This window comes from Schistocerca cancellata, chromosome 3 (assembly GCF_023864275.1).
Source record: "Schistocerca cancellata isolate TAMUIC-IGC-003103 chromosome 3, iqSchCanc2.1, whole genome shotgun sequence".
Taxonomy (NCBI): domain Eukaryota; kingdom Metazoa; phylum Arthropoda; class Insecta; order Orthoptera; family Acrididae; genus Schistocerca; species Schistocerca cancellata.
The window spans coordinates 785,104,199-785,118,287 of record NC_064628.1 but is presented as its reverse complement, the minus strand read 5'-3'; positions in this window follow the sequence as shown (position 1 = coordinate 785,118,287).

Below are 14,089 nucleotides of genomic sequence, written 5' to 3'. Positions count from 1 at the left end.
GATCCGACTGAAATCGGGCATAGGTTACCCTAGAAACAGCACTTTTGAAACACACATACAATGTCAATTTTAAGAAGGGTAAAACACTAATAAATTTAGGTTTTATATTGACTTTAACTTTGCTGGTCAAATCAGTTCAGTACACTTCAGAATTCAAATGAATAGACATAAAAAAAAGCGGGGGGGGGGGGGCCTGAAACTGTTACGATCACAGTAGTGAAAGTTTGATCATTGAGAGCCTTAAGCATTCTAGATTTCCACTATATGATTTACCACTCTTTTTGTCTTATTTCCTGCTCATTTAACTACCGTTATTTTTGTCTCAATTTAAATAAACTTCATTACTAAACCAATTTCAATATTATCTTCCAACTTGGTCAGACCTATTTTATTCGTCCAGTACTCATTAACAACAAAGTTCTTTAAACATCATTCTAACATTGATAGGTCTGCAGGTAATTATTATTAACATAAACTTTAAATCTTCATCTTAGGATACTCGGATTGCACAACATGTGGAAAGGACCCTGTCTAGTTTAGTTGTGAGGATAATTAATTGATAGGACAGTTCTGGTAAAATTTAAGTTATTATTGAACAGTATGTAGCAAAAGTGACACTGGTCCACACGAATACAGTACTGAAAGTTTCAACCTGTCCGTATCGATGAGGAGGTCGGCAGGCGGCGAGATGGCGAGGCACAAAGTACACGTGCAATTACAGCAATGGCTCATGAAATATCGGCACTTTACTGCTTCATGGCGTCGCAATGCTTTTCCATTTAGTGCCTATGGAATATTGCCATGCTGTATAGACGTCGGAAACAGCGCATCCGAGTCTCAACGAAACCACTTTTTCCAGGAGAGCCTCCTCGATCTAGCACGTGTTTCTCAGATCGATGCCCAACTCCGACTAACTCTGCTGAGCCCGTTATGCCATACAGCGCCCGTGTGCATTTCCCCGCGCCCGCCTGCCTCCACCTTTTACCGCTCCCCTACAGACAGGGTATTCACCAAACGTTTTACATTCCACATATTCTAATACATTGCCTACGTATGGACCAGGCATACAATTACAACTTTCACATCTTACAATATTTCCAACATTAGGTACACTTCCCTTCGATTACAACATTGCTTGAAAGATGAGATAAATATTAAAATTTACCTCGAAAATTGTTTATAGCTTCTTCAACATAATGGCATGAAACAAAAAAAGAAATGAAATCAGAACATCGATTATACTAACTTATTGAAATTGAGAAGAAAAGAATGTATTACATATACAGTAGGATAACGTTAGTGTTGTTACATACTGGCCATTAAAATTGCTACACTACGAAGATGACGTGCTACAGACGCTAAATTTAACCGCCAGGAGGAAGATGCTGTGATATGAAAATGATTAGCTTTCCAGAGCATTCACACAAGGTAGGCGCCGGTGGCGACACCTACAACTTGCTGACATGAGGAAAGTTTCCAACCGATGTCTCACACACAAGCAGCAGTTGACCGGCGTTGCCTCGTGAAACGTTATTGTGATGCCTCGTGTAAGGAGGAGAAATTCATACCATCACGTTTCCGACTTTGATAATGGTCGGATTGTAGCCTATCGCGATTGCGGTTTATCGTATTGCGACATTGCTGCTCGCGTTGGTCGCCATCCAATGACTGTTAGCAGAATATGGTATCGGTGGGTTCAGGAGGGTAATACGGAACGCCGTGCTGGATCCCAAGTGCCTCGTATGACTAGCAGTCGAGAAGACAGGCATCTTATCCGCATGGCTATAACGGATCGTGCAGCCACGTCTCGATCCCTGAGTCAACAGATGGGGACATTTGCAAGACAACAATCATCTGCACGAACAGTTCGACTACGTTTGCAGCAGCATGCACTATCAGCTCGGAAACCATGGCTGCGGTTAACCTTGACGCAGCATCACAGACAGGAGCCCCTACGATGGTGTACTCAACGAAAAACCTGGGTGCAGGAATAGCAAAACGTCACTTTTTCGGATGAATCCCGGTTCTGTTTACAGCATCATGATGGTCGCATCAGTGGTTGCCGACATCGCGGGGAACGCACAATGGAAGCGTGTATTCGTCATCGCCATACTGGCGTATCACCCGGCGTGATGGTATGGGGTGCCATTGGTTATACGTCTCGGTCACCTCTTGTTCGCATTCACGGTACTTTGAACAGTGGAAGTTACATTTCAGATGTGTTACGACCCGTGGCTCTACAATTCATTCGATCCCTGCGAAACCCTACATTTCAGCAGGTCCTGTACGGTCCTTTCTGGATACAGAAAATGTTCGACTGCTGCCTTGGCCAGCACATTCTCCAGATCGCTCACCAATTGAAAACGTGTAGTCAATGCTGTCCGAGCAACTGGCTCGTCACAATACGCCAGTCACTACTCTTGATGAACTGTGGTATCGTGTTCAACCTGCATGGACAGCTGTACCTGTACACGTTATCCAAGCTCTGTTTGACTGAGTGGCCAGGCGTATCAAGGCCGTTATTTTGGCCAGAGATGGTTGTTCTGGGTACTAATTTCTCAGGATCTATGCACCCAAATTGCGTGAAAATGTAATCACATATCAGTTCTAGTATAACATATTTCTACAATGAATACCCGTTTATCATCTGCATTTCTTCTTGGTGCAGCAATTTCAATGGCCAGTAGTGTATATAAAATAAACATTGTCATAGCTCACACTGAAAACGTAAAACTATACATTTCCTATGATATTTCAAGGTGCACCTGGAGAGGATCGGAGCCTGGTCCATGGGTTAACATTTGTTTAAGATGGGGGTCTATTGTCCCCCCCCCCCCCTCCCAACATAAACAAATTTTAATATGAATTCGTGGTGTCTGTACTTTCAGACATGACCGAAAGAACAGACACCAAACATTCATACAACTGCTTTGCCTCGTTGGACAATGAGTCCACCACCTACAGTGCGGATGCATAATTACGTTCGACCTCCTGCCGGAATCTCAACGTAGCGAGCATGGAGGACATGGATGGGGAGTCCAGACAGGTGGCTCTAGGTGGGGATGTGGGTCGGCCGTGTCGCGTGCAGAGACAGTCAGGCAGTTGCGATAAACACTGTGGATGGCTAACGCCACTGCCTAGTAAGCAGTAGATCCCAGTCCGGTTTAGATTTTCACTCGTCGCCACTGATTCCACATGAAGTCCCGATGCTGCTGACATCAGCAGCCGTTACCTTTCCTTTAATATCTCTCCCTGCATCTTCAGTTTACGTAATAACCGAATTTATTGAATTCCGGTTACGTAGCCCGAAAGACCATCTACTAAATGATTACACTAGTGCAGAAGAATTACTGGGACGAGTTACTTCCATAAAATATCTAGGAGTATGTGTACGGAGAGATTTGAAGTGGAACGGTCACACAAAATTAATAATACGGTCACACAAAATTAATAAGACAGGTGTCAGACTGACATTCATTGGAAGAATCCTGAGTAAACGTAGAACATTAACAATGGAAGTAGCGTATAAAACAGTCTTCCGATCAGTACTTTAATATTGCTCGTCAGACTCGGATCCGTATCAGGTAGGATTGACAGAGGAAACAGAGAAGATCCAAAGAAGAGCAGCACGTTTCGCTACAGGTTCACTCAGTAATCGGCCGACCGCTGTGGTCGAGCGGTACTAGGCGCTTCAGTCCGGAGCCACGCGGCTGTTACGGTCGCAGGTTCGAATCCTGCCTCGGACACGGATTTGTGTGATATCCTTAGGTTAGTTACGTTTAAGTAGTTCTAAATCTAGGGGACTAATGACCTCCGATGTTAAGTCCCATAGTGCTCAGAGCCACTTGCACCACCACTTGAACTCAGTAAGCGTGAAAGCGTCATAGTGATGCTCAACCAAATTCAGTGGCAGACCCTGCAAGAAAAGCGTTCTGCATCACAGTGTCATCTACACTCCTGGAAATGGAAAAAAGAACACATTGACACCGGTGTGTCAGACCCACCATACTTGCTCCGGACACTGCGAGAGGGCTGTACAAGCAATGATCACACGCACGGCACAGCGGACACACCAGGAACCGCGGTGTTGGCCGTCGAATGGCGCTAGCTGCGCAGCATTTGTGCACCGCCGCCGTCAGTGTCAGCCAGTTTGCCGTGGCATACAGAGCTCCATCGCAGTCTTTAACACTGGTAGCATGCCGCGGCAGTGTGGACGTGAACCGTATGTGCAGCTGACGGACTTTGAGCGAGGGCGTATAGTGGGCATGCGGGAGGCCGGGTGGACGTACCGCCGAATTGCTCAACACGTGGGGCATGAGGTCTCCACAGTACATCGATGTTGTCGCCAGTGGTCGGCGGAAGGTGCACGTGCCCGTCGACCTGGGACCGGACCGCAGCGACGCACGGATGCACGCCAAGACCGTAGGATCCTACGCAGTGCCGTAGGGGACCGCACCGCCACTTCCCAGCAAATTAGGGACACTGTTGCTCCTGGGGTATCGGCGAGGACCATTCGCAACCGTCTCCATGAAGCTGGGCTACGGTCCCGCACACCGTTAGGCCGTCTTCCGCTCACGCCCCAACATCGTGCAGCCCGCCTCCAGTGGTGTCGCGACAGTCGTGAATGGAGGGACGAATGGAGACGTGTCGTCTTCAGCGATGAGAGTCGCTTCTGCCTTGGTGCCAATGATGGTCGTATGCGTGTTTGGCGCCGTGCAAGTGAGCGCCACAATCAGGACTGCATACGACCGAGGCACACAGGGCCAACACCCGGCATCATGGTGTGGGGAGCGATCTCCTACACTGGCCGTACACCACTGGTGATCGTCGAGGGGACACTGAATAGTGCACGGTACATCCAAACCGTCATCGAACCCATCGTTCTACCATTCCTAGACCGGCAAGGGAACTTGCTGTTCCAACAGGACAATGCACGTCCGCATGTATCCCGTGCCACCCAACGTGCTCTAGAAGGTGTAAGTCAACTACCCTGGCCAGCAAGATCTTCCGGTAGCGAACGTTCCTAGAAGAGTCTAACAAGATATTGATTCTTCCTACGTACATCTTGTGAAAAGACCTCGAAGATTAAGTTTGAGAGATTTGAGCCCATATGACGACTTGCCAGCACTCTAACATACGTATATACGTATTGAAAAATTGTTCATTTATTTACTCAATTACATTTTCAGCCTTGTAGTCTCTCTCAAGTGCATGTTGTTGTTGTGGTCTTCAGTCCTGAGACTGGTTTGATGCAGCTCTCCATTCTACTCTATCCTGTGCAAGCTTCTTCATCTCCCAGTACCTACTGCAGCCTACATCCTTCAGAATCTGCTTAGTGTATTCATCTCTTGGTCTCCCCCTACGATTTTTACCCTCCACGCTGCCCTCCAGTACTAAATTGGTGATCCCTTGATGCCTCAGAACATGTCCTACCAACCGATCCCTTCTTCTGTTCAAGTTGTGCCACAAACTTCTCTTCTCCCCAATCCTATTCAATACTTCCTCATTAGTTATGTGATTTACCCATCTAATCTTCAGCATTATTCTGTAGCACCACATTTCGAAAGCTTCTATTCTCTTCTTGTCCAAACTATTTACCGTCCATGTTTCACTTCCATACATGGCTACACTCCATACAAATACTTTCAGAAATGACTTCCTGACACTTAAATCTATACTCGATGTTAACAAATTTCTCTTCTTCAGAAACGCTTTCCTTGCCATTGCCAGTCTACATTTTATATCCTCTCTACTTCGACCATCATCAGTTATTTTGCTCCCCAGATAGCAAAACTCCTTTACTACTTTAAGTGTCTCATTTCCTAATCTAATTCCCTCAGCATAACCCGACTTAATTAGACTACATTCCATTATCCTCGTTTTGCTTTTGTTGATGTTCATCTTATATCCTCCCTTCAAGATACCATCCATTCCGTTCAACTGCTCTTCTAAGTCCTTTGCTGTCTCTGATCGAATTACAATGTCATCGGCGAACCTCAAAGTTTTTATTTCTTCTCCATGGCTTTTAATACCTACTCCAAATTTTTCTTTTGTTTCCTTTACTGCTTGCTCAATATACAGATTGAATAACATCGGGGAGGGGCTACAACCCTGTCTTACTCCCTTCCCCACCGCTGCTTCCCTTTCATGTCCCTCGACTCTTATAATTGCCATCTGGTTTTTGTACAAATTGTAAATAGCCTTTCGCTCCCTATATTTTACCCCTGCCACCTTTAGAATTTGAAAGAGAGTATTCCAGTCAACATTGTCAAAAGCTTTCTCTAAGTCTACAAATGCTAGAAACGTAGGTTTGCCTTTCCTTAATTTGTCTTCTAAGATAAGTCGTAAGGTCAGTATTGCCTCACGTGTTCCAGTATTTCTATGGAATCCAAACTGATCTTCCCCGAGGTCGGCTTCTACTAGTTTTTCCATTCGTCTGTAAAGAATTCGTGTTAGTATTTTGCAGCTGTGGCTTATTAAACTGATTGTTCGGTAATTTTCACTTCTGTCAACACCTGCTTTCTTTGGGATTGGAATTATTATATTCTTCTTGAAGTCTGAGGGTATTTCGCCTGTCTCATACATCTTGCTCACCAGATGGTAGAGTTTTGTCAGGACTGGCTCTCCCAAGGCCGTCAGAAGTTCCAATGGAATGTTGTCTACTCCGGGGGCCTTGTTTCGACTCAGGTCTTTCAGTGCTCTGTCAAACTCTTCACGCAGTATCGTATCTCCCATTTCATCTTCATCTACATCCTCATCCATTTCCATAATATTGTCCTCAAGTACATCGCCCTTGTATAGACCCTCTATATACTCCTTCCACCTTTCTGCTTTCCCTTCTTTGCTTAGAACTGGGTTTCCATCTGAGCTCTTGATGTTCATACAAGTGGTTCTCTTATCTCCAAAGGTGTCTTTAATTTTCCTGTAAGCAGTATCTATCTTACCCCTAGTGAGATAAGCCTCTACATCCTTGCATTTGTCCTCTAGCCATGCCTGCTTAGCCATTTTGCACTTCCTTTCGATATCATTTTTGTGACGTTTGTATTCCTTTTTGCCTGCTTTATTTACTGCATTTTTATATTTTCTCCTTTCATCAATTAAATTCAATATTTCTTCTGTTACCCAAGGATTTCTACTAGCCCTCGTCTTTTTACCTACTTGATCCTCTGCTGCCTTCACTACTTCATCCCTCAAAACTACCCATTCCTCTTCTACTGTATTTTTTCCCCCATTCCTGTCAATTGTTCCCTTATGCTCTCCCTGAAACTCTGTACAACCTCTGGTTCTTTCAGTTTATCCAGGTCCCATCTCCTTAAATTCCCACCTTTTTGCAGTGTCTTCAGTTTTAATCTACAGGTCATAACCAATAGATTGTGGTCAGAGTCCACATCTGCCCCTGGAAATGTCTTACAATTTAAAACCTGGTTCCTAAATCTCTGTCTTACCATTATATAATCTATCTGATACCTTTTAGTATCTCCAGGGTTCTTCCATGTATACAACCTTCTATCATAATTCTTAAACCAAGTGTTAGCTATGATTAAGTTATGCTCTGTGCAAAATTCTACCAGGCGGCTTCCTCTTTCATTTCGTAGCCCCAATCCATATTCACCTACTACATTTCCTTCTCTCCCTTTTCCTACACTCGAATTCCAGTCACCCATGACTATTAAATTTTCGTCTCCCTTCACTATCTGAATAATTTCTTTTATCTCATCATACATTTCATCAATTTCTTCGTCATCTGCAGAGCTAGTTGGCATATAAACTTGTACTACTGTAGTAGGTGTGGTCTTCGTATCTATCTTGGCCACAATAATGCGTTCACTATGCTGTTTGTAGTAGCTTACCCGCATTCCTATTTTCCTATTCATTATTAAACCTACTCCTGCATTACCCCTATTTGACTTTGTGTTTATAACCCTGTAGTCACCTGACCAGAAGTCTTGTTCCTCCTGCCACCGAACTTCACTAATTCCCACTATATCTAACTTTAACCTATCCACTTCCCTTTTTAAATTTTCTAACCTACCTGCCCGATTAAGGGATCTGACATTCCACGCTCCGATCCGTAGAACGCCAGTTTTCTTTCTCCTGATAACGACATCCGCGCCGGCCGCAGTGGCCATGCGGTTCTAGGCGCTACAGTCTGGACCCGCGCGACTGCTACGGTCGCAGGTTCGAATCCTGCCTCGGGCATGGATGTGTGTGATGTCCTTAGGTTAGTTAGGTTTAAGTAGTTCTACGTTCTAGGGGACTGATGACCAAAGAAGTTTAGTCCCATAGTGCTCAGAGCCATTTGAACCATTTTTGAACGACATCCGCTTGAGTAGTCCCCGCCCGGAGATCCGACTGGGGGACTATTTTACCTCCGGAATATTTTACCCAAGAGGACGCCATCATCGTTTAATCATACAGTAAAGCTGCATGCCCTCGGGAAAAATTACGGCCGTAGTTTCCCCTTGCTTTCAGCCGTTCGCAGTACCAGCACAGCAAGGCCGTTTTGGTTATTATTACAAGGCCAGATCAGTCAATCATCCAGACTGTTGCCCTTGCAACTACTGAAAAGGCTGCTGCCCCTCTTCAGGAACCACACGTTTGTCTGGCCTCTCAACAGATACCCCTCCGTTGTGGTTGCACCTACGGTACGGCTATCTGTATCGCTGAGGCACGCAAGCCTGCCCACCAACGGCAAGGTCCATGATTCATGAGGGGGTTCAAGTGCATGTTGAAATGATAAAATATGTCTGATCGTAACATTTCAACATGCACTTGAGAGTGGCTACAAAGCCAAAAACGGAATTGAGTAAAATAAATGATCAAGTAACAATCAAATGACGACAATATATATTTAAAAAATTCTATGTGACTCTGGTCACCCACAAAGGGAAGGTCATTACCGGCAATCGATCTTCAAAGGACGATGCGTGACTGGAACGGGGATAAAAGGAGGTAACAGTGGTACACAAAGTACATTCCACCACACAACAAAAGGTGGCTTGCGGAGTGTAGGTGTAGATGTGGGATGGGTAATAACTTGCTATCCCAGATGCGAAGTCTATACAAGGTGTTCGCAAATCCCCGTTACAAACTTCTAGGACTTATAGAGGGAAGTGAATAGATAATTCTTTGAATTCGAACCCATGTCCGGAAATGTACCGTTTCCAAGCTACGACCATTTTAAAACTTTTGGGTTATGCGACTACTTTTACGAATAGTTCATTATGCGTGACACAGTACATCACTTGTTTTACATTTCCATTCATTAATAACCCAAGAAATAGCTCGTGTACTCGTCGACGGGTTCTCTTTAACGTGATGCAGTACAGCGTCTTCAAATTCGGATGTGCGACGTCTGCTCAGAGCACTACAGTCACACGTGCTGACGATGAAAGCAACCTTTCTTGAAGGCGTTGCGCAATTTTGGCGAAAATGGTATGCGATGGAGTCGGAAATTGTGGAGAACGAACCTGATAAAGGCGACGCGCAGTTCTTCCATTACGGTGAGTTTCTCCGTAGAGAAGGATCGTGTAGGTGCATTCTGCGAACGTGTACTCAGCCATGCTGCTCTAACACTCAGAAACACGTGAATGAGGCTGGAACCAGGTCAGAGAGGTAGGGCAGACGTAAAATTACACCAACTGACCTGACGTAACCATCCCAACCATGGCTGCCTGCAGCATACTTACCTATCAGACATGTTTTCAGATGGCTGTAGCACGAAAAGAGGTTATAACATGAACTTCAACAAAGGCAATATAAGGTTAATGGATTGTAGTCTAATTAAATCAGTCGATACTGAGGATATGAGCATAATATATCAGACACTAAACCTAAAGGATACGTTTTAGTAATCCATTAAATTTCGGGCATGCAGCCGCGCAAATAAAATTTCTTCTACTGATATTTCGGCCGCGTATCGTCCGGCCATCTTCAGAGCGAGTCACAAGACTGACGACAAGGTGCCAAGCGCGGCCTTATATGCTCCACCGCGGCGGTACTGCGCATGCGGGTCACAGATGCTGCGCCGCCTGTGGCGAAGGCGTACGGACGTTCGATGTGCTTATCGATGTTTGATCGGCGGCGGTGACACGGTGACGACTTCTCTGCAATTTAATTAGTCCAAGAGCCGGATTCCATGCTTTGTCCAAATTAAAACCATTATCTCTGTTTATTAAATTGTTGGGTAATCGAATTTCTATGGCTTCCTTGAATACAGATTCCCAAAAAGAAGAGGTGGATGTTAAAATCTTCACATCACTGTAATTCATGGAATGACCCGTGTCAATACAATGTTCGGCCACAGCTGACTTGTCTGGTTGTAATAGGCGTGTGTATCTTCGGTGCTCCACACACCCCTCATGAACGGTGCGTGTTGTTTGACCTATGTATGACTGCTCACAATTTCCGCAAGGAATCTGGTACACACCCGCCTTACGAAGCAGTAAATCGTCCTTCACAGAGCCGAGTAAAGCCGCCATCTTCGTGGGGGGCCGGAAGATCACCTTAACACAGTGTTTCTCAAGAATACGGCCTATCTTTGAAGAAAGAGCACCCACATAAGGCAGAAACGCCCTAGATCTGAAGAAATTAATATCTTCTTCCGCATCGTATACCTTCTTTTTAGGTTTTGCATCGAATGCTCTACGAATTTGTTGCGGGGAATATCCATTCGATTTAAAAATACTCTTGAGGTATGTTAGCTCTCCTTGTAAATTGTCTTCATCTGATACACAGTGCGCCCGATGCTCTAAGGTCTTAAGGACACCCATGCTCTGAGAAGGGTGATGGCAGCTACTGGCGTGAAGGTATAGATTTGTGTGCGTTGGTTTCCGATGTACGGCATATCCTAATGTGCCATCACTTTTACGGCGAACGACAACATCCAGAAAGGGGAGGCACCCGTCTTTTTCTATTTCCATGGTGAATTTAATGCTAGCATGGATGGAATTCAAATGCTGAAGAAATCGATGTAATTCATCCATACCATGGGGCCATACCACGAATGTGTCGTCCACGTACCTCCAGAAGACCGTAGGTTTAAAACATGCTGAGTCCAGTGCCATGTCCTCGAAGTCTTCCATGAATAAATTAGCTACCAGAGGGGAGAGGGGGCTTCCCATGGCAACACCGTCAATTTGCTCATAAAATTCACCATCAAACTGAAAATAAGATGATAAAAGCACATGTTCAAATAAGGCCGTAATGTTCTTATCAAAATGTTGGTTGATAAGAGCTAAAGAGTCCTTTAAAGGTACCTTGGTATATAATGATACTACGTCAAAACTAACAAGAACATCCATACTATTTAGCCTGACATTGCTAAGTCTCTGAATAAAATCCATAGAATTACGAATGTGGTGACTACATTTTCCTACCAATGGTTTTAATAAGGAAGCTAAATATTTGGCAGAAAAATATGTTGGTGAACCAATAGTGCTCGTTATAGGTCTCATAGACAAGTCCTCTAGACGCTCATCCTTACCCATCTTGTGAACTTTAGGAAGACCATAAAATCTCGGTGGTACTGCACCTCGTACTTTTAAACTTCTTATGACTTCCTTCGGTAGTGATGAAGCGTTCAGCAAGGCAGCAGTCCTTATTGTCACCTTATTAGTAGGATCTTTGTTAATCTTCCGGTATGCACCAGAACTAAGTAGACCACATATCTTTTCCTTGTAGACTTCCTGAGGCAAAAGGACGGTAGCATTACCTTTATCAGCACGCAGGACGACTGTATCAGTATCCTCACACAGCTTTCGTATCGCACGTCTTTCTTCCTTGGAAACGTTGCTTCTTTGTCGACGATGCTTCGTGATTGCTTGACAGGTTTCTCGTCTGATTTCTTCCGCAGAATCCTCTGATAGTGGTCGGACAGCTTCTTCAATGGCACTGATGAAAGATGATATCGGCAAAGTCTTGGGAGTAGGGGCAAAATTTAGCCCTTTACTTAAGACAGACAACGTAGCTTCGTCCAATTCCTTACCCGTCAAATTTATGACAGGGCGTCGAATAACTGAGTCCACCTGAGAAGGCTGGTCCAATCGGCTACACTTGGTAATCTGCCTTTTTGTGGCCACTTCGCGAACCCAGTCAGACTTAGGCCATGTCGTGCCATCGATCCGGTCCCAGGAGTCAGGAGATAAAACAGCTGCTACCTTCAGATGCAGATGATACAGATGTTCAGAAACAATGTCCAACTTCCGACGAGTAAAACGAATTCTTTCTCTGACAATAGCGGAACCAGCCCTATGTAAAATTCTATTTACTGCAGCATTCTTAACAAAGTGAACCAATCTTGCAAATTTTGGGACAACCCCATGGCCGCGGCACTTCAGTAAGAAACTCAAGGAGCTCAATAGTCTTGCTCTCTGGTGTCTTAATTTGTCCAAACTATGGACCCATGAAACCATCTCCTCCCCGAAGAGGTACTTGATGTGCATTTTCAACTTCTCGCGGCGTAATTAATAATCCATTAAATTTCGGGCATGCAGCCGCGCAAATAAAATGTTATTGAAGTTGAAAATGCACGATACGTTTTAGTGTTTGGACATCACGATAACTGATAATAGCCGAGGAAGAGAGGATGTAAAATGCATATTTGGCAGTAGTAAGAAAAGCATTTATGATAATGAGAACTTCTTTAATATTGAATACAAATTTAAATGCTGGTGAATGCTTTTGAAGTATGTCCCAGCTGAAACTGTCAATATTCGGCACTATGATATCAAGCATTTTTCGAAGCCACAAGTACAATAAACATGGGCTCTAAAATTCATGTGTGAAGAGCTGTGAGCACTTCTTCACATTCCGTACTGTGAAAAAAATCTCGACCACTCCAAGCTCTTTGCCTTCTATATTTAGAGAGATGACACTATTGACCAAAACAACAACAAAATGTTGAAAAAACATGAGGTCTAAAATGCGTATTTAAGAGCTATGAGCATTTGTTCATCTTAGCTACTGTGAAACACATCTGTTCCACTGAACAAGTCCTCATGGCTCTTAAGGTATACATTTTAGAGCCCATATTTATAGGACACTTTTTCTTCTTTTCGTCCATACTACCTCCCTCCAAAATGTAGAAAGCATAGAGCTTGCAGTAGAAGAGATTTCTTTCACAGTACTGAAAATGAAGGAGTGCGCAAAGAACTTAAGATATGCATTTTGGAGTCCAAATTTACTGCAAATTTTTTACATCTAATAAGTGTCATGTCGTATCCGTGAATATTTACAGGTTCTCCTGAGACACCCTGTATGTCTGGAGTGTGGCTTTGTGCGGAAGTGAGACGTGGGTGATGAATAGTTCAGACAAGAAAAGGTTACAAGTTTTTGAAATGTGGTAGCACAGAAGAATGTTGAAGATAGATGGCTCTATCAAATAACCGACTAACTGACGGAAAAAGGCACATCCGGACTGAAAGAAGGGACTGATTAATGGGATACGCCCTGAGGCATCAGCGAAGAGGTAATTTTGTGCTGCGGGTAAACAGTGTAGAGGGAGACCGAGGCTCAAAAACTGTGAGCAGGTTCAGATGAATGTAGACTGCAGTAGTTACGCAAATACTGAGAGACCTGTAACTTCCTGGCAGATTAAAACTGTGGGCCGGACCGAGACTCGAAGTCGGGACCTTTGCCTTTCACGATCAAATGGTCTACCAACGGAGCTACCCAAGCACGACGCTCGCCCCGTCCTCACAACTTTACTTCTGCCAGTACCTCTTCTCCTACTTTCAGGAGTTCTAGTTCTGCAAGGTTCGCTGAAGAGCTTCTGTAAAGTTTGGAAAGTAGGAGACGAGGTACTGGCAGAAATAAAGTTGTGAGGACGGGGCGTGAGTCGTGCTTGGGTAGCTCCGATGGTCACTTGCCAGCGAAAGGCAAAGGTCCCGAGACTAGGTCCGGTCCACAGTTTTAATCTGCCAGGAAGTTTCATATCAGCGCACACTCCGCTGTAGAGTGAAAATATCATACTGAGAGACTTGTAGGGATGCACTAGTGGACTGAAGAGCACAACAACAACACGAAAATCAATACAAATTGTTAAACTGTATGTATGCATTTACTTATGTATGTCCCACATCTCCTCGAA